Here is a 24639-nt window from a genome sequence, read left to right as displayed (position 1 = left end):
TTGACTCGATAAAATGTGCCATTCCAACAGCCGGAAAAGTACTCGACAATATATTCTCAGAACGCCAAAGTTGCGATCAATTTCTGAATGCCGCAAATTTGCGAAGGTAAGACCCCAGATCCGTTCTGCTGGGCGTGGCATTGCCGAAGACAGCGCTCTGCTACTTTTATCCGTATCAAAAGATACGAAGAAAAATCCTAACGGACGCGTTAGGTACCCGATAAATTTTACTGGGACTCGGCAGAATGGTAAGACCTTAAGCGGCGCCTGTCGAAGTTTACACCAGTATCCCGAGGTCATGTCCAGGGACGTGATCTTGAAGTAGGTTTTTGCGGATTGCCACGAGAGCAGTTAACTAGTACCTGATCCGTCAGATGAACTAGCCCCAATTACCATTATCCCTGTACAATATAGAATTTTATGTGAAGAAATATAGAAAAGTTGAAGCTGTCGAATAAAAATAAACAGTGGAGATTTTCCCTGACTCTATGATTCAAGCAAAATCTCGGGGGCTACTGACATAGGCATCCCAAATGGGCCTGCCGAAGATAGTACCCTGGGTTTACTGAAGGCCCACTACCCGAAGAATAAGAAGATTCAGGAGCCCAAGATATATTTAAGGAAAGATAAAGTTGTAATAGGAAGTGTTATTTGTAATCTTGCGGGATGAGTTGGAAACCTTCCCGGACTATGTAACTTGTACTACACGAATCCCTCGGCTCCGCCTCCTATATAAGGGGGAGTCGAGGGACACAGAGATCATCGAATCATTGTTTACAAACCCTAGTTTTCATAATCGTCGAGTACTTTTCGGCTGAAACCTTCGAGATCTACTTGCCCTCTACTTCCAACTAAACCCTAGCCTACAATCCATAGGCATTGACAAGTTGATACCTTGTCACCGGGTTCAAGTACCGGTTCAATCTCGTCGCCAGGGAGCCGGCAGGTTACTCCCTCCGGAATCCTCCTCGACCGGTAAAGCCAGTCGATCTCGTACTGGCTAACGTTGGAGCCCATCCAGGCCCCGCGTGTGACACCGGCAGGATCTACGCCGGAAGCTTGGCTAGAGCTACCGGCTTCTTGGTCGCTACCGGCATCGACGTCCATCTGGACGAGATCGGCGGTTAAACCGTCGGAAGATTGGCTATATCGGCTACTGGAAGAAGAGGCAGAGGAAGACTCCTCGCTAGACATGAGATTAGACGCGGAAAAACACGAATCCCACGATTTACCCCCGCGCGAAGATCTACGAGTAATTGAAAAAGCAAAAGAAAAGGAGAAGTAAATATACTACTGACCCAAGATCTAGAAAGCAAGCAAAAGAGGGATAAAGGCAGATTGAGCCTAACCTGAGGCGGCGGAGTCGCAGAGAAAGTGGTTCGCCGGAGGAGTGGCGAGCTTGCGGTTGCCGACGAGGTCCGGCGACGGCAAGGGGGAGAAGAGCTTGAGGAAGCACCAATGCCGCGGACGCGAGAGAAGCACCACAGAGATTCTCCGCGTGGCGAAGTCTGACGAAGTCCGGCGGAGCAGCGGAGAGGATTCACCGAGCGCAGAGGTTCGAGCGGCGAACGAAGCGGCGGAGGCGCAGAGAGCAAAAGGCACTGTGCGCGAGGAAGTGGGGAATGCGAGAAGAGGAAGAAGAAGGGGCAGTTTCGCCTTATAAAGGAAGAGAGAGAGGTGGGCCGAAAACCGCCGGGCCGCGGCGGTTCGCTCCGTGGGCCGCGACGGTTCGCTCCACGGACCACCACGTGGCGCAGCGATACACGCGTAAAAACGGAAAGCCACAGGGAGGTGCACACGGATCCGGAACGGTGACTGGGATCCGTTGTGAAGCAGTTAATACGCGCGCGAAAGCCGAAGGGAAGTGACCCCTGACACTGGCGCGTCAGTTACAGTGCGCATGTCACTGACAGGCGCGGGGCCCGAGAAATTCTCGACTTCGCCGAGGAGAGAGTTAATGGCTAAGATACCGGAGGAAAAGATACCGGAAGATACCTTGCAAAGAGAGAAAACATGAGTCCGGGCAAAGATGCCGGATCCAAGCTGAGCGCTGGAAAGATTAAACCGGTATCCTAAAAACAAGAGAACCTGGCATGGTCTGTTGGATAGAATCCACCAGGCTATACCAGCTTCGGGGACTAATGTTGGGGGGATGACCCCCGGTATGCCAAAGGCATGCCAAACCGGATGGTTTGAGCCATCAAGATACCGGTTTAATGTTTTACCGTAGCTCAAAGATAAGAGTTTGGCTAAGTAAAGCCATGCCGGTATCCCCAGAGGGGTATACCGGAACCGGATGAAGAAGACACCGGGCTACCGGAAAGAAGAACATGTCGGCAAGACTGGTCAAAGATTCTCTTCAGAGCTAGAGGACAAGGATGAGCTAAGCAAAGTGGCATTAATCGGAGCCCTGGCGCCAAAGAGAGGGGTGACGCGGAAAGAAGCCGGAGGACGTCAGTCTCCCTGATTAAAGAAGACCCCAGCGTCATCCATGATTAAAGTTACTTTGTAAAGTAGTTTGTCCAGTCAAAGATGCCATTAGGGTTTCTTGCTCTGTAAGCCACCCTCTCCCTTATATAAGGAGAGGGGGCACACCCGTATCCGGGATGCTCAGTCTCTAGATGAACCTTGTATCCAGACACCTGTAATCATGTTGAGATCAATGAAGATAGTGATCTAGAGCAGAGTTCTTCCTCTTGTGTTTCTTCTTGTATCCCTGCCTTTGGCTGTGTTCTTGAGGAAAGCATCCGGAAGTTCATCCCATCTAATCACAAACCCTCCCCCGAATCCTCTAGCATCCATTCGGCCCCAACTCAAGCCATCCCATGGCATCTGCTCGTTCACCACGACGACACATGCAGCCATTCAGGAGAAGCAAAACGGTGGAGACTGGAGACTGACGTCATCAACATCGGTATGAAAGCTTACATATATTGGTGAAGGTATACATGAACCAAATCTGAACTGATCCTTCTGTTTACACGAGCTGTGTATGTACAGTAGTAGAATTTTTGCTCACTTATTCACATAGCTATCGATATAAGTATGCTGCTGAAGCCTGCTGGGAACAAAACGTTTTTTGGAATAATAAGAATGGCATTCTTCACCGATGAGATATTTAACCTTTTTTTTTTGTTGAAGCTCCTATCTCCATCACTGTAAATAGGTCTGGACAATGGTGTACAGTTATGCTGGGTACCTATTATCAGAAATATATATACACTTTACCTATTTGTAAGAAAGCTCGTAACGTGTTATTCATTTACTACATAAGAGGCGATCCATAAATAGTAGGGCAATGAAAATTATTTATGTTTTTCTTCATGAAAAAAAATGCTATCTTCATGTTTTCAGTAACAATTTGTTTGGTATACAATGGTGTATATCTCAATAGGAAGCCAAGAAAGGGGAAACTTCTACCGGAGTATCTTATTCTCACATGACAACTGAATACTTTTATTTATTGAACCCCAATTGGGATATTTAGTAGCACTGATGGTCAGATATATAGCTCGAATATATTGTCTATATTCTCAAGCTGTAGAATTAGGTATTTATGGGTGTATAAAATAACTCAGAATGCTATGCCATGAGTGTGTCATGATGGGTCTTGCAAAGGTTTGGTAATTTGCTTAGGTTTTAAACTAGGTTTAGTGTTTTTCATTGATCCATAGATGTACGATTTTGGCAAAATAAAAGCTGTGTTATGTTAACTTAGAACATAGTACCTCGCTTAACTTTCATATTCCTCAGCAGATGAGAACCAACCTGAGGTTGGGTGGTTAGGAGGGTGGTTGTACCCCCAGCCCACCAGAGTTCAAACCCCATGTTTGACATCTGTGTGTCTCATAAAGGCGGAATATTCATTCAGTGGGAGGCGACGTTCCCGTCGACAGCGAGGCGCCTGTGGTGACTTCGTCAATTTCAAGATCCAATCCGCCGGCTCAGTCTTCCGAAGGTGCTCATAGGGGTAGGGTGTGCGTGTGTGCGTTCATAGGGGTGAGTGTATACGCGTGTATGTGAGCGTCTGCGTTTGTACTGTGTTTCTCAAAAAAAAAAAATATTCCTCAGCAGATCACTATTCAGTAGTTGGTTTTGATGCTTCAAACTTTCAATGCTAAAATATAATTATTGTGTTCGCCAATAGAAAAAGATAGACTTTGTGGAGGGTAAATTTTAATAGGTTACAGTAGACTTGTGGAAGATAAAAACTCAGATATATTTTATAAAACACCCCATGATATTTATTGTTTACTTTGAGTGTGAAAATGACAGGGATATATGGTACAAGTCCTGGTCATAAGATGGGCTTTGGGAAGTTGGACAATGATGAAAGTCGGTTAGCACCAGAGAAGGCTGCTGAGAACGCTAGAGTTAGTGGTGAGTGGTGACTTGGAGGGTCAGAGAGAGAAATGGGATCAGCGCAGAACCGTCTGGTGCCACAGTACCCGTCAGTTCAATTTTCTTTATTGCATTTGTCTGAAACTTTCTAAGACAAATCAATTACAAGATAACAAGAATCCGTTGTCAGTTCCTATAAAGGTATGACATGTGTCAATCACAAACGGCCGCTTATTATAGTCTCATGTCTACATGCTTATTATTTGCTTACCTTATTACTTTGCATGAGATACCTGAGATAACAGAGCATGGGCTGTGCTATAATTGAGCACGCGACATGTGCGACGACGGAAAAACTTAAGGGCCGTTGCAGCGCACGGGTATTCAACTAGTTACAGTATAATTTCCTAATAGGATTGACTGTAGCTTTTGCAGGAATTTAAATCATGCTATCCATTTATCAAATACTCTGCTTATGCAAACTCTCATCATTCCATGCGCATTGGCTATAGTGAAAGTAGAAAATCAAATGGAATGTCAGAAAGAGAGGCATGATACAAAAAAGGACTTTATTTCTCTATAAAAGGGTCTCCTACAAGCAAACAGAAAGTGTGAATGAGCAGAGGCCAGAGTCTGAGATGAGCCATTGAAACATCGATAACGGCGCTGGACATTTTCCAAAGCATAGGAGAAGGTGTGCACATCATGGTATAGTGTCTAGGATAGGCCAGCACATAACATCGATAAAGTCAAAAGAGCCGAGGTGTCTATAGAAAGGACATAGGTCAGTGGAGCCAGAGAGATGCTAGAGAGAAAATTGGAGACATGGCGTGCATATATTTAGCTTTTAACAAGACCGATACCTGATAACTGTAAGCGAGGCTTGCCATGTCTATCCGTGGAGATAGTAGTGAAGTGAGAGGTCCTTTGGTGTTGGAGTGTAAAAAAATAGCCCGCCATTTCTGCTGCTTATTTACACAAGTAAAAGTTAACCATGAATCTGTGTATTCATTTGGCTATAAATGCAATATTTACAGTTTTATAAGAAATTAAGGTAGAGCTAACTTGAGAGTTCTCGATGAGAGGCTTTGAATAGTTTTTTTACTCTTTCCGAATCTAACATTACTCCCTCCATCCTAAATATATAAGTGTACCTGGCATGTCTTGTCTTAAGCCCAACTTTATAAACTTTGACTACCTCTCTAGGAAAAAGTAGCAATATTTAGAACACTAAATTAATACGGCGAGATGTATATTAATATATGTAGTATTTTGATTAGGGACGTAAATGGATAGGATAATTTCTGCACCGAAACCAGCGCCGAATCCATTTTAATGTATCCATATACGATTTGGTGTAGTTTCTATTTCAGACATTTGGAAGCGACGTGGATATTATTTTGCCCCGTAGCAACGCACGGGCATTCAACTAGTATGATCAAAACATCAATTGCACTTGTTGTATAAACCCCATGCCACCTAATACAGCTGGTTGCACTCAGTATCCATATCTTGCCGCTTCTCCAGTGGTAGTAGGTAAGACCACATATGGATACATATTCAATGAAGAGCCAAATGGATAACTAGCATAAAAGAGTTTGTTTTTGCATTGTTAAAAATAACATCATTGCGCACATTCCACATAGCCTAAAGTAAAGCACATATTCCAACTCGGATGTGGGCTTTTAGACACACCGAATAACCAGTTTCCAACATATGTGAGATATTATTCGGTGGAGTACTATTAAAAGACATGTGAACAATGCGCCATAATTTTTTTCTAGTGGGCATGAAATAAATAGGTGTTGAATTTTTCATCTTGATCATAAAAACAACACTTCTTAAAAGCATTCCAATTTCATCTCATTAAATTCTCTTTTGTGAGGAGTACCTTCCTGTACAAGAACCACATGAAAATCTTGTTCTTTAGTGTGGAGCTTTCATTTTCAAATATATATTTTCTTGCAAATAAGGGGTATTTAGGAACTCAAGGTACATGGACTTTACCAAGAACGCGCCTGAAGTTGTTAATTGATAGCTCTAAATTTTAACATTTTCTACCGAGGTTTTTAAGTATATAATTACTCATATTGTCATTTATTTCATGCTCCATCTAGCTACATCAATGCATATTTTGTGCACTTACGAGTTCTTGTTCAATTTTATATGAACTTTGCATATTTAGTAGTTTAGTAGGATTTTATTACTTTTTCCTTGTCTTTGACATGTGTGTAGGTGTTATGAACAATCATGGATATAGGGAGGCAAAAGGACCAAGAGGCTACAATATGACAGAGTTGCAAGCACCAGACTTAACCATATGAGGTGTGGGAAAAGTGATATTTTTATAATATCTTATATTTACGATCTAAGCCCATGGTGTTGTAGCCATCGTCCATACGAGTTCAACAATCCGAAAAAAACCTCAATCGGAGTTTGTATGAAGAAATGACGGCTAAAATACGGAAACGTACAAAGAGTAGCGACCATAAGTATGGGCAGACCCCGCCCATACTATATGGTGCTTCGGACCTCCATCGGATCCGTTTCGTCAAACAGAACAACATTTGTGAATGCCAATGGGCATATTCGGCCCTGGGCTCCGTCGATTCGCGAAACCGAGCTCTAGAATGCCTATTTAAGGAGGGGAACCCTAGCCACCACCTACAACATGCCACACATGCCTCTGAGGCGGAGCCTTGCCGCTCCGCCGCCTCCATAGCAGCCACACACCTCCAAAATCAAGATCTCCTCCAACACCTCCACAACATCCAATCAAGGGAATGATAAGGAGACATCCATATCTTCACCGCGTGCATCGTTTATCGTCATCATCTCCAACAGCATGTGCACCTCTCTTTCCCTTGTTTTAGATTTTGTATTTGTAAGATTGAACATGATGATCCCCATGAATTACTATTTGTATTTCGGTTTGAGTAATTGATCCGGTTCTAGGTTGAGGTATGATCTAGTATCCAAAATTAAACTTTGTGTTTCATCTAATATGCATTACTCTCTCTTCAAAGAAGAGATAGATGAGTTCATGTGATCCTTAGGGACGGAGTGTGACAACCGGTAACCATTAAGAGGAGATCTTTTATTTTTGAAAAGTATTATCTTGTATATTTCCGATAGAAAACTACACAGTTGCCCCTCTAGTACTAGTGAAACTGAAAGTCTAGACACAATCTTTTATTCTACTAGGACAAATGCCCGTGCGTTGCCACGGGATCGCAAAAAAATTACTCACCAGTAAACAATTATTTCAGTCTATAAATGTGTGCGAAACATAAATAATATGGTTCCCGTTCATATATGGATAAATATCGACTCTCTCCTTCTCATGTTTTTTCTTCTTTGCAGATGTCATGTCTCGTGGCCTATTCTTCCACCCCACCTCTCCTTATACTTCATTTTCCCTTAGTTTAACATTGTCATCACCACCACTTCATTTACCCTTGGTTTGGCTTGACCAACTGAAACTGTATTATAACACATACTAAATAGGTAGCATAGTTAGTATTATTGAAAATCACAAGTCTGAACCCCATCTATCTATCATATAAAATATGGATACTGATGTGGCATGCCAACAAGTATATAAGAATATAATTCAACATGTAGTATAAACAGAAAATAAATAAATATCTTTGCAACTTGTACCTCTATCTTACTGTAGCAAAATAATTTTGATGGATGCTAGTCAAGTAGGGCACTCAGAGGCATTTTCAATTGATGGCACAAACTGTGCACTTACCTCAGTTAAACAACTTAAATATCAAGTTGCAAAGCTATCGGAAAGTTTGAAATTGAGCAAAATTACAGTATAAGCCATTGTATGTACCTTAAGAGGCTCAGGGCTGCCTTCTGCGAACCTCAAGATGCCCTGCTTTGTTACACTGTCCTTTGAAGAGTGCATTGCGTGTAGCATACTGTGTAGTGACATTGCCAAATATGGTTGTCAGCCCGATGATCTTAAATGAAAAGTATTGTCCATATTATGCACCATGCAAGCTCTATAACGTTGCATATGAATTAGGAACAAATAAGAATTTCATCTAGCTTCCTAAACAAATCACCTGAGCAAGACCGAAAGAGTTCCGTCATAAAAAAGTGTTCAGGCCATAACTACTAAATAAAGCATTAGAAAAAACAAATTATTAACTGCCACGCAACACGACACCCAAACAGGAACCAGAAATGCCAAAATAAAAAAATAAGTCGGGGTTGGCCGGTGGCATGGTTGGCGGCGACGGCTCGTCTATTTACTGCCACACGCAGGCACGCCGAGGCCGCGCGCAGTGAGGAACACGGCATCCTCTCGCCTTGCTTCAAATTCCAATATGTTTGCAGGTGCATCAAGCTTCTGCGTATGATTAAATAATTTCAAGAAATCAGCACAGTATGATGTATGTTCAGAATAAGCTAATTTTGGTTTTTGCCGATTTGCGGCCAATAATTCACACACTTAACACTTTTCAGTAATAATATAGCATATATTAGAATTATAACTTCAAGTAAGTGGTCAGAACAAATTACACATACGAGCTGTCAATTAACGGTCATCAGTTGTGATCCATGCACAGTATTAAAATATATGATTCCATAAATCAATTTACCGATCCACTCTAGCCAAGACTGGCTTCATCATACATTACATGGACTCAGTTGTTACAGTAAGGGTAATAATTGAACTACACACTATTTGCATCATCACACCGTTTGTAGCTATTTTTCGCAATAACTGAGAACTGAACTAAAAAATGGTCAAGGTCATTTAGCTCACCTTACGTGACTGGTCCAAAATGAAGAAGCGTTTCTGCTTTGCACCATGTAAGTATATATGAATAACTCAATCACAAACATCACCAGAAAATACCTACCTGTGGATGTGGACCTCGGCATCGAAGCTTCCGTAGCGTGTCGCGGGAGCTCGTCGACACAGAGGCTACCACCTGCGTCACCTCCAAAGGTTGTGGTCATCAATGCGTGCACCAGCCTCTCTGTGTGGGGCTTTCACAACAGAACTCTAACTCGCCATGGACATGACGTCAGAGCTCATCTACCTGAGCAGCGAGGGTATACACATGTACGCATATATTGGAAAGTCTAATTGTATATATGTGTGTGACTATCAGAGCATGTAAAATGGGATGAACAGTGCATATTGCTTAAGTAGAGAACTAAAAATGCCACCACGCCAGAACAGATCACAAAATCTTCAGTCCTACTGCAATCTAATCAGGGGACTAACAAATCTCTACCTCTTTAGTGTACCTAACAAATGTATTGGAAAGTGAGCATGTGCAGAAAACAAATCCAATTGAAAATTTTCCTTTGTTGTTTAGTTCTGTCAGTTGAGATCTAGGACTTACGCAAGCTTCCTGTAAACAAAGAAGCCATTGTGGTGTTTGACACAGCACACTCTAGCCACACGAGTGGAATACTTGCTCCCTGCATATATTCAGACATATATACGATTGAGAGTCTTGAGGATATTTCAGTAGGCCATGGTAGTAGTGCTATGACAGAAGTTCCAACAATTTAATCATTTGATCATATAACCTTAAGAAAAAATAATTTGCCAAAATTTGAAGAGGAAACCTGGAGGAGACTCTATCCAGCGTTAGACAGAGGCAGGGAACGGACCTGGAGAAGCCTCCCTCTAAGATAAACTGACAGACCTTGGTGGCGAACGACAGATGAGCGGAGGCAGTGGCGTCCTCGCGTCAAGCAGGGCGACGGCGCGCAGGGCAGCAGCGAGGATACGCGTGCAGCGGTGCAGGGGCGTCGGCATCCTCGAGTTGTGCAGGCCGGGCAGCGACACGCTGGGCGGCGCCGGACTTGGAGGTTGGACGGCGCACTCGCCCGTCGGCGGGCTGGTGCGAGGCAAAGGGATGGTGTCGGCATGGCCGTACTCCGCCGTAGAAGCTCAAGCTCCCCGGGCGTGGCCGGAGGAAGAGGGGTGGCGGCGACCTACACAACTCTTGCAGGCGATGAGGAGCCCACGGGAGGCCGGGAGACGGGATTCACCGGTGGGAGGCATGATGGGCAGAGAAGGCAGCGGGAACTCGTGGGAGAGAGGGCGGCGGAGGATTCGGCCGGAGCGAGGAACCCTAGCGAATGAACATTGGCAAGCTTGTCGAAACATAATTAATAAGAATTAGATGGCCTCCATATAAGCTTTCCGATACAACTATTATGTTTCCTATCAAAATGGTCCTCCATAGGTTTCCAATCACTATTCTTTAACCGTCGAAAATTAATTGGTATTCCAAAATACTTGAAAGGGAAAGCACTGGTCTCGCACCCAAACAACTCTCGGTACTGATGTTAAATTTATTTAGCAAATCACTCTTCCGGAAGTTAATCTTTAAACCCACAAAGGTTGTTACAAAATTCATAGAATCAGATTCATGTCTAACACTTTCTCTAAATTATCCGAGAGAGACTACTTGATGCATACAAAATGCATGCATAAACTTTGTATTTTCTTGACACATATTTCCATATATTTGCAACAAATATGATGTTATATCCATGTGTTATATTGATTTTTGGGGATTTACCAATTGATACGTCTCCGACGTATCGATAATTTCTTATGTTCCATGCCACATTATTGATGATATCTACATGTTTTATGCATACTTTACATCATATTTATGCATTTTCTGGAACTAACCTATTAACAAGATGCCGAAGTGCCAGTTGCTGTTTTCTGCTGTTTTTGGTTTCAGAAATCCTAGTAAGGAAATATTCTCGGAATTGGACGAAATCAACGCCCAGGGTCCTATTTTGCCACGAAGCTTCCAGAAGACCGAAGAGTCAACGAAGTGGGGCCACGAGGTGGCCAGGAGGGCAGGCGGCGCGGCCCCACCCTTGGCCGCGCCGACCTGTCTCCTGGGCCCCTCGCGACGCCCCCTGACCTACCCTTCCGCCTACAAATAGCCTTCATCGTGAAACCCCCAGTACCGAGAGCCACGATACAGAAAACCTTCCAGAGACGCCGCCGCCGCCAATCCCATCTCGGGGGATTCAGGAGATCGCCTCCGGCACCCTGCCGGAGAGGGGAATCATCTCCCGGAGGACTCTACGCCGCCATGGTCGCCTCCGGAGTGATGTGTGAGTAGTCTACCCCTGGACTATGGGTCCATAGCAGTAGCTAGATGGTTGTCTTCTCCTCATTGTGCTTAATTGTCGGATCTTGTGAGCTGCCGAACATGATCAAGATCATCTATCTGTAATGCTATATGTTGTGTTTGTTGGGATCCGATGAATAGAGAATACTATGTTATGTTGATTATCAATTTATATCTATGTGTTGTTTATGATCTTGCATGCTCTCCGTTATTAGTAGAGGCTCTGGCCAAGTTTTTGCTATTAACTCCAAGAGGGGGTATTTATGCTCGATAGTGGGTTCATGTCTCCGGAATCTGGGGAAGTGACAGAAATCTCTAAGATTATGGATGTGCTGTTGCCACTAGGGATAAAACATTGGTGCTATGTTCGAGGATGTAGTTACTGATTACATTACGCGCAATACTTAATGCAATTGTCTGTTGTTAGCAACTTAATACTGGAGGGGGTTCGGATGATAACCTGAAGGTGGACTTTTTAGGCATAGATGCATGCTGGATAGCGGTCTATGTACTTAGTCGTAATGCCCAATTAAATCTCACTATACTCATCATAATATGTATGTGCATGGTCATGCCCTCTTTATTTGTCAATTGCCCAACTGTAATTTGTTCACCCAACATGCTGTTTATCTTATGTGAGAGACACCTCTAGTGAACTGTGGACCCCGGTCCAATTCTCTATACTGAAATACAATCTACTGCAATACTCGTTCTACTGTTTTCTGCAAACAATCATCATCCACACTATACATCTAATCCTTTGTTACAGCAAGCCGGTGAGATTGACAACCTCGCTGTTTCGTTGGGGCAAAGTACTTGGTTTGTGTTGTGCAGGTTCCACGTTGGCGCCGGAATCCCTGGTGTTGCGCCGCACTACATCTCGCCGCCATCAACCTTCAACGTGCTTCTTGACTCCTACTGGTTCGATAAACCTTGATTTCTACTGAGGGAAACTTGCCGCTGTGCGCATCACACCTTCCTCTTGGGGTTCCCAACGGACGCGTGTCGAACGAAAAGAAAATACGTCAACCACGCGCATCAAGCAAATTTCTGGCGCCGTTGCCGGGGAACTGAAGAAAAGTTGCACCACAGAGATCTCTAACTCCCAAGTCAACTTTGCGCCAGCAGCAAATTTCTGGCGCCGTTGCTGGGGAGATCAAGACACGCTGCAAGGGGAGTCTCCACATTCCAATCTCTTTACTTTGTTTTTGTCTTGCTTAGTTTTATTTACTACTTTGTTTGCTGCACTAAATCAAAATACCAAAAAATTAGTTGCTAGTTTTACTTTATTTACTGTCTTGTTTGCTATATCAAAAAAAAATTAGTTACTTGCATTTACTTTACTTATTTCATCATGTTTCCTCCTAAGTTTGTTCTTAAAGATGTACCGGTAGGACGTGGGTCTATAATTGGGAGAAATAATATAGAAGAATTTTTCAATCATGTTAGTACCGTTGAAGATTTTGAAGATAGACACTTGGTAGAACTTGCTCCTACTTATGAAATTGCTGCTGCTGCTTTAGTTCGCATGTTGGAAACTAAATTTGTTAATCTCAATCCTATAATCCAACACATGTTTCTTACACTCGGTGATATGGAAGAAGGGGAAAAGAAAGATTTTGTTTTAGAAACCCTTCTTAGAGAATTTGGTGGTATAGCAAAAGAGGCTAGGAAGGTCTTTATTAAATACAAGATTCTTGGTTCTTATACCAATTTTGTTAGTCTCCTTGAAAAGATGGACATGGAGAGAATAAGGTACACTAATAATATTAATGATGGTGGGGAGATCAAAGCACCAATACCATGTAAGCTCCTAGCGATGAATGACGCACTAGAAAATAACTATTCTTGGCTTGTTCCTGAAAATTTGTTTGATGAGAGTAGCAAACCTAAGACTAATGAAAAGGGAGCCTCTGAAACTCACATAGAAAAGATAAAATGCATAGTTGAAAAAACTCCACACCCCGCTGTAGATGCACCAACCTTCGATAATACTTGATACACACTTTCGGCGCCTAGCTGAAAGGCGTTAAAGAAAAGCGCTTATGGGAGACAACCCATATTTTTACTACGGTACTTTGTTTTTATATTTGAGTCTTGGAAGTTGTTTACTACTGTAGCAACCTCTCCTTATCTTAGTTTAGTGTTTTGTTGTGCCAAGTAAAGTCGTTGATAGTAAGGTTCATACTAGATTTGGATTACTGCGCAGAAACAGATTTCTTTGCTATCACGAATCTGGGCAAAATTCTCTGTAGGTAACTCAGAAAATTATGCCAATTTACGTGAGTGATCCTCAGATATGTACGCAACTTTCATTCAATTTGAGCATTTTCATTTGTGCAAGTCTGGTGCCTCAATAAAATTTGTCTTTACGAACTGTTCTGTTTTGACAGATTCTGCCTTTTATTTCGCATTGCCTGTTTTGATATGTTCGATGGATATTTCAATTCCATTGACTTTCAGTAGCTTTGTGCAATGTCCAGAAGTGTTAAGAATGATTATGTCACCTCTGAACATGTATATTTTGATTGTGCACTAACTCTCTAATGAGTTGTTTTGAGTTTGGTGTGGAGGAAGTTTTCAAGGATCAAGAGAGGGAGATGATACAACATGATCAAGGAGAGTGAAAGCTCTAAGCTTGGGGATGCCCCGGTGGTTCACCCCTGCATATATCAAGAAGACTCAAGCGTCTAAGCTTGGGGATGCCCAAGGCATCCCCTTCTTCATCGACAACATTATCAGGTTCCTCCCCTGAAACTATATTTTTATTCCATCACATCTTATGTGCTTTGCTTGGAGCGTCGGTTTGTTTTTGTTTTGTTTGAATAAAATGGATCCTAGCATTCTTTGTGTGGGAGAGAGACACGCTCCGCTGTAGCATATGGAGAAGTATGTCCTTAGGCTCTACTCATAATATTCATGGCGAAGTTTCTTCTTCGTTAAAATTGTTGTATGGTTGCAAACGGGAAATGTTGCATGTGGTAGTGTATAAATAAAATGCTTGTAGAACATTGAGCTTTGATAACTTGATTCTTTGCAAATGTTTTGAGATATTTAGATGGTAAGGCTTGCTGGATAAATAAGTTAAAATTAGTAGTGGATTGTTGTCTTTAAGCTTGTGCCGTACTACAAACTCTATTTAAATAGTTGAAGGCGTAGCTGGACTTGATAGCTTTCCATGTCTGAGAGTTCATCGTAATAACTAAGTTGTGCTGAAGGTCGAGGGAGCTAGCGGGGTACTTGTGCCACCGTGAACGGCCCTCCTTGGAGTAAATTTTAATCATGCTCTTAATGATGAACCTGCTAGTTGTTTGTAATAAGCTTGTGAGTTCTTTTTGACTAATGTTAAGCTACGGTTTTTGGCACTTCCACCATCCAAATTTGCTAGCCTCTTCGGTACTGTGCATTTCCTTTTGCTCACATTGAGAATTGTGCATACTTCGCCGGTACATCCAAACCCGTGGGAGAACTTTCTCTTGTTCTCCTACACATAAGCCCATACATCTCCTCAAAACAGCCACCATACCTACCTACCACAGCATTTCCATAGCTGTTCCGAGATATATTGCCATGCAACATCCATTTTTACATTACATGCCATGTTTTCATTTATTATTTATATATTGCTTTGCATGATCATATACAGCTGATGTGTGGTTTACCCATGTTACGCTAGATCATTGCACATCCTGCTACACTGGCAGAGGCATACAGTTTCATACATCATGTTTCATTCATTATGAGTTATTTGTACCAAAAAGTGTGTTGTCATATTAGGATGTTGCCCCTAAAAATGAAAAGAGCCGTGGAGGCCATCAAAAAAGGAAAAAAAAAAAGAAGAAAGAAAAAATGAAAAGAAAGAAAAAAAAGGGAAAAGAAAAAGAAAAAAAAAGAAAAAAAAGAGAATAAAGAAAAAGGGGGCAGCATTACTATCTTTTATCCACACTTGTGCTCATGTTTTAGCACCCGCATTATTCATAGTCATCATTTGTGCTCATGTTTAGCACCTACATTCATATGAGAGAGTTTTCATGTTTTACTAGTATAACTATGTGGGGAATTTACACTATAGAACTTGGGTTGTATATTCCAATGATGAGCCTCCTCAAAAGTGCTCTAGGTCTTCGTGAGCAACCAAGTTGGATGCACCCCCACTAGTTCCATTGGAGAGCTTTCATACACATATAGCTCTATGTGCATCCGTTGCATGGCAATCACTACTCCTTGCATAGCTTCGATCATAAGGCTTCCTCTTGTCTAATGGTCATTTACAGCTTTGCAAGCCTTTCTTCCATTTGGCCTTCCAAACCCCCATTAACGTTCTTTATGCCATAACATCCTGGTGCTAATACCAAATGCTTGCGCTCACCGGTTGAGTAGACTTCGAAACAGTTGATTCATGACGTTCATGTTTATGTTTACTTGACTGAATCCTTCTTATGTTGTGAAAATTTACTTGATGCTTGGAATGAAGGATAGAAATTCTATGCTGAATACTTAATACATCTTTAATGAACTTTGTACGGTTGCATGTCTTTAAAGCAATAGTTCATGAAAACTTCTAGCTTGTCTAACTCTTGCATTATCATCTCTTATATCAATATAGATACTTACTTTGAATGATTTGATCTCAGCTCATATGCTTTACAATAGTATGATCAAGGTTATGATGGCATGTCACTCCAGAAATTATCTTTGTTTATCGTTTACCTGCTCGGGACGAGCAGAAACTAATCTTGGGGATGCTGATACGTCTCCGACGTATCGATAATTTCTTATGTTCCATGCCACATTATTGATGATATCTACATGTTTTATGCATACTTTACATCATATTTATGCATTTTCTGGAACTAACCTATTAACAAGATGCCGAAGTGCCAGTTGCTGTTTTCTGCTATTTTTGGTTTCAGAAATCCTAGTAAGGAAATATTCTCGGAAATGGACGAAATCAACGCCCAGGGTCCTATTTTGCCACGAAGCTTCCAGAAGACCGAAGATTCAACGAAGTGGGGCCACGAGGTGGCCAGGAGGGCAGGCGGCGCGGCCCCACCCTTGGCCGCGCCGACCTGTCTCCTGGGCCCCTCGCGACGCCCCCTGACCTACCCCTTCCGCCTACAAATAGCCTTCGTCGCGAAACCCCCAGTACCGAGAGCCACGATACGAAAAACCTTCCAGAGACGCCGCCGCCGCCAATCCCATCTCGGGGGATTCAGGAGATGGCCTCCGGCACCATGCCGGAGAGGGGAATCATCTCCCGGAGGACTCTACGCCGCCATGGTCGCCTCCGGAGTGATGTGTGAGTAGTCTACCCCTGGACTATGGGTCCATAGCAGTAGCTAGATGGTTGTCTTCTCCTCATTGTGCTTAATTGTCGGATCTTGTGAGCTGCCGAACATGATCAAGATCGTCTATCTGTAATGCTATATGTTGTGTTTGTTGGGATCCGATGAATAGAGAATACTATGTTATGTTGATTATCAATTTATATCTATGTGTTGTTTATGATCTTGCATGCTCTCCGTTATTAGTAGAGGCTCTGGCCATGTTTTTGCTATTAACTCCAAGAGGGGGTATTTATGCTCGATAGTGGGTTCATGTCTCCGTGAATCTGGGGAAGTGACAGAAATCTCTAAGATTATGGATGTGCTGTTGCCACTAGGGATAAAACATTGGTGCTATGTTCGAGGATGTAGTTACTGATTACATTACGCGCAATACTTAATGCAATTGTCTATTGTTAGCAACTTAATACTGGAGGGGGTTCGGATGATAACCTGAAGGTGGACTTTTTAGGCATAGATGCATGCTGGATAGTGATACGCGTACAGCACGCGTCCGTTGGGAACCCCAAGAGGAAGGTGTGATGCGTACAGCGGCAAGTTTTCCCTCAGTATGAAACCAAGGTTTATCGAACCAGTAGGAGCCAAGAAGCATGTTGAAGGTTGATGGCGGCGAGATGTAGTGCGGCGCAACACCAGAGATTCCGGCGCCAACGTGGAACCTGCACAACACAAACCAAGTACTTTGCCCCAACGAAACAGCGAGGTTGTCAATCTCACCGGCTTGCTGTAACAAAGGATTAGATGTATAGTGTGGATGATGATTGTTTGCAGAAAACAGTAGAACAAGTATTGCAGTAGATTGTATTTCAGTAAAGAGAATTGGACCGGGGTCCACAGTTCACTAGAGGTGTCTCTCCCATAAGATATACAGCATGTTGGGTGAACAAATTACAGTTGGGCAATTGACAAATAAAGAGGGCATGACCATGCACATACATATTATGATGAGTATAGTGAGATTTAATTGGGCATTACGACAAAGTACATAGACCACTATCCAGCATGCATCTATGCCTAAAAAGTCCACCTTCAGGTTATCATCCGAACCCCTTCCAGTATTAAGTTGCTAACAACAGACAATTGCATTAAGTATTGCGCGTAATGTAATCAGTAACTACATCCTCGAACATAGCACCAATGTTTTATCCCTAGTGGCAACAGCACATCCATAATCTTAGAGGTTTCTGTCACTCCCCCAGATTCACGGAGACATGAACCCACTATCGAGCATAAATACTCCCTCGGAGTTACAAGCATCTACTTGACCAGAGCATCTACTAGTAACGGAGAGCATGCAAGATCATAAACAACACATAGATATAAATTGATAATCAACATAACAAGTATTCTCTATTCATCGGATCCCAACAAACACAACATATAGAATTACAGATAGATGATCTTGATCATGTTCGGCAGCTCACAAGACCCGACAATTAAGCACAATGGGGAGAAGACAACCATCTAGCTACTGCTATGGACCCATAGTCCAGGGGTAGACTACTCACACATCACTCCGGAGGCGACCATGGCGGCGTAGAGTCCTCCGGGAGATGATTCCCCTCTCTGGCAGGGTGCCGGAGGCGATCTCCTGAATCCCCCGAGATGGGATTGGCGGCGGCGGCGTCTCTGGAAGGTTTTCCGTATCGTGGCTCTCGGTACTGGGGGTTTCGCGACGAAGGCTATTTGTAGGCGGAAGGGCAGGTCAAGGGGCGTCACGAGGGGCCCACACCATAGGTCGGCGCGGCCAGGGCTTGGGCCGCGCCGCCCTATGGTTTGGCCACCTCGTGGCCCCACTTCGTTAACTCTTCGGTCTTCTGGAAACTTCGTGGAAAAATAGGACCCTGGGCGTTGATTTCGTCCAATTCCGACTATATTTCTATACTAGGATTTCTGAAACCAAAAAAAGCAGAAAACAGCAACTGGCACTTCGGCATCTTGTTAATAGGTTAGTTCCAGAAAGTGCACAAATATGACATAAAGTGTGCACAAAACATGTAGATATCATCAATAATGTGGCATGAAACATAAGAAATTATCGATAAGTAGGAGACGTATCAGATAGCGGTCTATGTACTTTGTCGTAATGCCCAATTAAATCTCACTATACTCATCACAATATGTATGTGCATGGTCATGCCCTGTTTATTTGTCAATTGCCCAACTGTAATTTGTTCACCCAACATGATGTTTATCTTATGGGAGAGACACCTCTAGTGAACTGTGGACCCCGGTCCAATTCTCTATACTGAAATACAATCTACTGCAATACTCGTTCTACTGTTTTCTGCAAACAATCATCATCCACACTATACATCTAATCCTTTGTTACAGCAAGCCAGTGAGATTGACAACCTCGCTGTTTCGTTGGGGCAAAGTACTTGGTTTGTGTTGTGCAGGTTCCACGTTGGCGCCGGAATCCCTGGTGTTGCGCCGCACTACATCTCGCCGCCATCAACCTTCAACGTGCTTCTTGACTCCTACTGGTTCGGTAAACCTTGGTTTCTACTGAGGGAAACTTGTCGCTGTGCGCATCACACCTTCCTCTTGGGGTTCCCAACGGACGCGTGTCGAACGAAAAGACAATACGTCAACCACGCGCATCACCAATGATCCCCTTTATTTTGGTTATAACCATGCAAGACAGGAGAACCTTGTTTTGTGTATTTTTAGCTTTGACAGACCTAAAAGAAGTCAAATGGGGCTAGGATTTCGGGGATGTCAATATTTCATCAAGAGAATCATCTGGAGCACTTGGACGTCGCGAGAAGGGCCAAGAGGGCCAACAGAGCCCAGGTGGCGCGCCTAGTTAGGGTGGGCGCACCACCCCTGCTCTATCCCCCTCTGTTGTCCGATTCGCTTGATTCTTTCACCCACAGACTTCGTCTGACCTAAAAACTCTATATAAAGGACTTCCCAAGGCTTCCACAAGAGAGTGCCCCAGAAACACCGAAACACCAAAACAGAGCCAGAATCAACGAAGATTGGAGGGGGAAACACCGTCGGAGCTGCCGCGGGAGGGATCTCTACCTTCTCCAACGTCCCCACCATCATCACCATGATGAAGAGGGAGTAGTCCACCTTTGGACTATGGGTCTGTGGTAGTAGCTTGATCTATTTCTCTCTTGTTCTTCATAGATCTAGTACCATATGAGCTGTCCAACATGATTATGGTCATATATGTAATTCCTATGTGTTGAATCTTTATTCTATGATTTGATAGATGAAATTGGAAGCTACTATATGTAAGGTGTATTGATAGATACATATCATGTACCTCATTGTTAAGTACTTGTTCTGATCCAACTGGTATGCAAGAGCATGTGTGCGGAGAAGTGTGTATTAGATGGAGTAGCATGGTGGTAGTGATTGAATAGTGACATCAAATTCACTATCTACTATGGTACTAACCTTTCTTTTGTTGCCTCACTACATATAAAGTGAATTCATGTGCTATAATTATCATGTGAAATCTTGATAATGTTGTTTGGTCAAGGTACCATATTTGTGATTCAAACATTCTATCAAATTACTGAAGGTTACAATCTGTTGATTCTTAAGTCAAGATTGCTTGGATTTTTTCTTTCTTGAAGAGTATAAGAGAGATGTGTTGCATCATCTCTATTTTAGGGATTCGTTGCATAGAAAACAAAAAAATTCCTACCGCGAGAACGCAATCCAAGCCAAGATGCAATCTAGAAGATGGTAGCAACGAGGGGATGATCGAGACTCACCCTTGAAGATTTCCAAAGCCTACAAGATGAGGCTCTTGTTGCTGCGGTAGACGATCACTTGCCGCTTGCAAAAGCGCGTAGAAGATCTTGATCACGGTGCCACGATCGGGCAGCACCTCCGTACTCGGTCACACGTTCGGTGTTGATGAAGACGACGTCCACCTCCCCGTTCCAGCGGGCAGCGGAAGTAGTAGCTCCTCCTTGAATCCGGCAGCACGACGGCGTGGTGACGGTGGCGATGGAGATCTCCGGCGGAGCTTCGCTAAGCGTTGCGGGAGAGGGGAAGGAGTGGGGCGGCTAGGGTTTGGGGAGAGGGGGTGGTCGGCCTCCTTGGGGTGCGGCCAAGGGGGAATCCCACTTGAGGTGGGATTCCCCCCTTCCATGAGGGGGGTGGCCGGCCCCCTTGGTGGAGTCCAAGGTGGACTCCCCCCTCTAGGGTTGGCCGGCCATGGGGAGGTGGAGTCCCTTCGGGACTCCTCCTTCCTTAGTGATTTCTTCCGGACTTTTCTAGAAACTTCTAGAACCTTCTGTAAAATCTTCCGGATCATTTTAAATCTTATAAAATGACTTCCTATATATGAATCTTATTCTCCGGACCATTCCGGAACTCCTCGTGATGTCCGGGATCCCATCCGAGACTTTGAACAAATCTTCGAACTCCATTCCATATTCAAGTTCTACCATTTCAACATCAAACCTTAACACTAGTAGGAAAAGCCTCATCAGTGGCGCACCAAAAATGGATTCTATGGCGCATGGGAGGTGCGCCACAGAAACGTCGCCACAAAAATAAGCTTTCTGTGGCGCACCAGCCCATGCGCCACAGAGTTAACGTATCTATGGCGCACGTGCTCTTAGGTGCGCCACAGAAAAGAGTGCGCCACAGAATTGGTTTGCAGTGCGCCACAGAATTTGCTTGTATTATACACGATTTTGTGCTGCCTCCTGTACACATGCAGTTTATAGACAGCAATATACAGATATACAGGTTATATACAGCAACATTCAGATATAATATAAATATCATGTACATTGCACAGATATAACATAGACATCATCATCACATTACTTAGATCCCGATCGAGATACATATATAGTGGCAAGTGTCAAATGTTTTGCATACAACTCTTAATTCATACAAAATACACAATTTCGAGATACAAAGTAGTCTTCATCCTACAAAGTAGTCTTCATCCGGTTCCTCCTTTGCTCCCTCATCTCTACCCACCAGGCTCGCTTGCATCGGGGTACTTCATCCAGTTCCTACTATGATGAAAATGGAAGAAAGTGAGACCAACAAGTCCGATGCACAAGAGAAATGGAATAAATGCCTCATACATTGTTGGTCAACACAAATATTAACATTCAGGGACGGTGTAAGTGAGACCAGTCCGATGCACAAGAGATTGATATTTGTGCTATCTTACCAGGCTCACTTACGCCGCTCCCGAGTGTACGGTGACCAAACATTTTAATCATCGGCATTTTGAAAATCTCAAAGAAAATGGAATGACAAAATGGAATAAGTGCCTCATACATTGTTGGTCAACACAAATATTAACATTCAGGGATGGCGTAAGTGAGACCAAGTCCGATGCACAAGAGATTGATATTTGTGCTATTTTACCAGGCTCACTTACGCCACCCCCAAGTGTACGGTGACCAAACATTTTAATCATCGGCATTTTGAAAATCTCAAAGCAAATGGAATGACAAAATGGAATAAGTGCCTCATACATTGTTGGTCAACACAAATACTATGGTCAGAAACCATAGTTGCAGTATACACCGCCGTATACTTTGCAGAAGGGCCCCCTTTCCCCGGTCGGCGTTCCGTCAACGGGTGCTTGATGACACAACAACGCCGATGTGCATCTCCGGCGCAGAACCACGGCAGTCCCTCGCTGTCTAGTGAACGAGTCCTTGATGCAAAGACCGTGCCGGCCTGCCCAGCATTATGCCGGGCCGTGTTGCCGCGCTTCAAGCCGTGTGTCCCGCGCCCTGCACTGTTCGCCTTCTTGCCCGGTGAACCAATAGGCTGATCGTTGGAATAAGGAAACCGATGACGGCCGGTCGCAAGATTAAATTGCGATCGGCCGTCATCGGCTTCCTTATTCCAATGATTAGTCTATTCGTTCACCGGGCAAAAAGGCGAAGAGTGCAGGACGCGTGATCGACACGGCCTGAAGCGCGACAACAGGGGTCGGCATGATGCTAGGGAGGCTGGCACCGTCTTGGCATTAAGAACTCGTTCACGTACTGCACGGCGAGAGAAGAAAAGTGGTGCTGCGCCGGAGAGGCATGTCGGCGTTGTTGTCTCGTCAAGGACTCGTTCACGGAACGACGGCCAGGGAAAGGGGGGCTCGTCTACAAAGTATATTGCGGCGTATAGGTGACCAAACATTCTAATCATCGGCACTAAAATGGAAGAAAGAGCCAAGTGGTATCTCAACTAGATATCATATGCCTCATACTTTGTTGGTCGAAACAAATATTAACATCCAGGGATGGAGTAAGTGAGGCCAGGTAGGATGCACAAGTTGATATTTGTGCCATCACACCAAGCCTCACTTGCTCCACCCCCGAGTGTACGAGTGATCGACCAACCATCTAATCATCGGCAAGTACAAAAACACCAACAAACCAGCAACCATGGTGACATAAGTCAAGATGCTCAAACACACATAGCATGCATGGAGCAGATGCTCCAAAGGGATTATTCATCACTTGGTATATAGACCAAGTGATGCTGGCAAAAGAGAGGCCAATCAAGAACCAGTAAATCCAGTAAGTGATAGATATGCCTAAACAAGCAACAACACATAGCATATCCCAGCTAACCAGATGAGACAAGTCTTGGTAGCCAACTGAATCACCTAGCACCACCTAGCCTTTTAAAACCATCAGAAACAGTCCTTTTTCTTCAAAGGATACCACAGTGGCATTCATTTACATGATCCCCTACTGTGGATATCTCTATTTTCATCAAAGCCAACAAGAAATAGAAATTTATCATTACTCAGTTGAGTTCAAAACAAAGTCTGGGGTACCATAAGGGATTATTCATCACTTGGTAGTAACCAAGTGATGCTGGCAAGAGAGAGGCCAAGCCTGAGCTAGTCAATCCAGTAGAGATGGATATGCATAAGTAAGCAAGAACACATAGCCTATCCAAGTTAACCAGATAAAACCAACCTTGACAGCCAACTTAATAACCTAGCATCACCTAGTCTTTTAAACCATCAGAAACTTCCCATTTTCTTCAAAGGATACCACAGTGGCATTCATTTACATGATCCCCTACTGTGGATATCTCTATTTTAGTATACCATCATAAGCATTCCATTTAAATCACACATTTTAGTATCTGTTCTTATCCAAGTTTTTGCCTCAGCCTTTGCATCATTGGCTGAGCCAAGACATCAAGCATCTGGCCAGGGAGCATTCTTAGGCCAACCAAGAGCAACTACAAATATGTATGTATACAAGCCCACCAGTAGCATAGTAGCATACCATAAGCTCACAAGAATCCATCAAGTAAATATGTACAGAGACATAGCAACGGCCATGTCAAACACAAGCACATAGGGTGGAATAATAATGTTTGGTCATCATTTAATCATAGACCAAGTGAAGCCTGGTACAAATGGCAAGGACCAGGAATTTGACCAACTCAAGTCACCATGGTTATGCCAACCAATTGAATAGTAGCATCTTCCAAATGGAACTAGGAAGGAAACCATCCCAGATGATTTACCAAGCCAGCTCATGACCGCAACGGCCAATTCAACCACCAAACCATCCAAACCACCAAGCCTACACACTTATCATTACCCAACAGGATTCAAAATGAAGCTAGGGTCCCCAACAATAGTTGGCATCCATCTAGCTTAAGTAAATACAGTAATAGAATCATTACTGCAAAGTAGTTCATCTCAATTATCTACATTAACAAGATAAAGTTTCACAGATAAATGAATTAGTCAACTGCTAGGCAACAGGGATGCTTGGCAAGCATCATGCATCCATTCATATGCTTTTCAAAGCATAAGCAACCACCAGTACATGGTGAGAAGA

General features: G+C 43.5%; 1 long non-coding RNA gene across 1 annotated transcript; it reads right to left on the bottom strand.

Annotated features, from left to right (window-relative positions):
• Nucleotides 1-8567: 8567 nt before the first annotated feature.
• Nucleotides 8568-10121, bottom strand: LOC127338068 (uncharacterized). Its single transcript, XR_007874189.1, has 3 exons — nt 10026-10121; nt 9717-9795; nt 8568-9407 (listed from the first exon to the last, which is right to left on the bottom strand). It is a non-coding gene; the product is annotated as an uncharacterized lncRNA (long non-coding RNA).
• Nucleotides 10122-24639: the final 14518 nt, after the last annotated feature.

This window comes from Lolium perenne, chromosome 3, assembly GCF_019359855.2.
Source record: "Lolium perenne isolate Kyuss_39 chromosome 3, Kyuss_2.0, whole genome shotgun sequence".
Lineage (NCBI taxonomy): Eukaryota > Viridiplantae > Streptophyta > Magnoliopsida > Poales > Poaceae > Lolium > Lolium perenne.
Note: the sequence above shows the minus strand (reverse complement) of the source record. Positions and strands in the feature narration are given on the sequence as shown.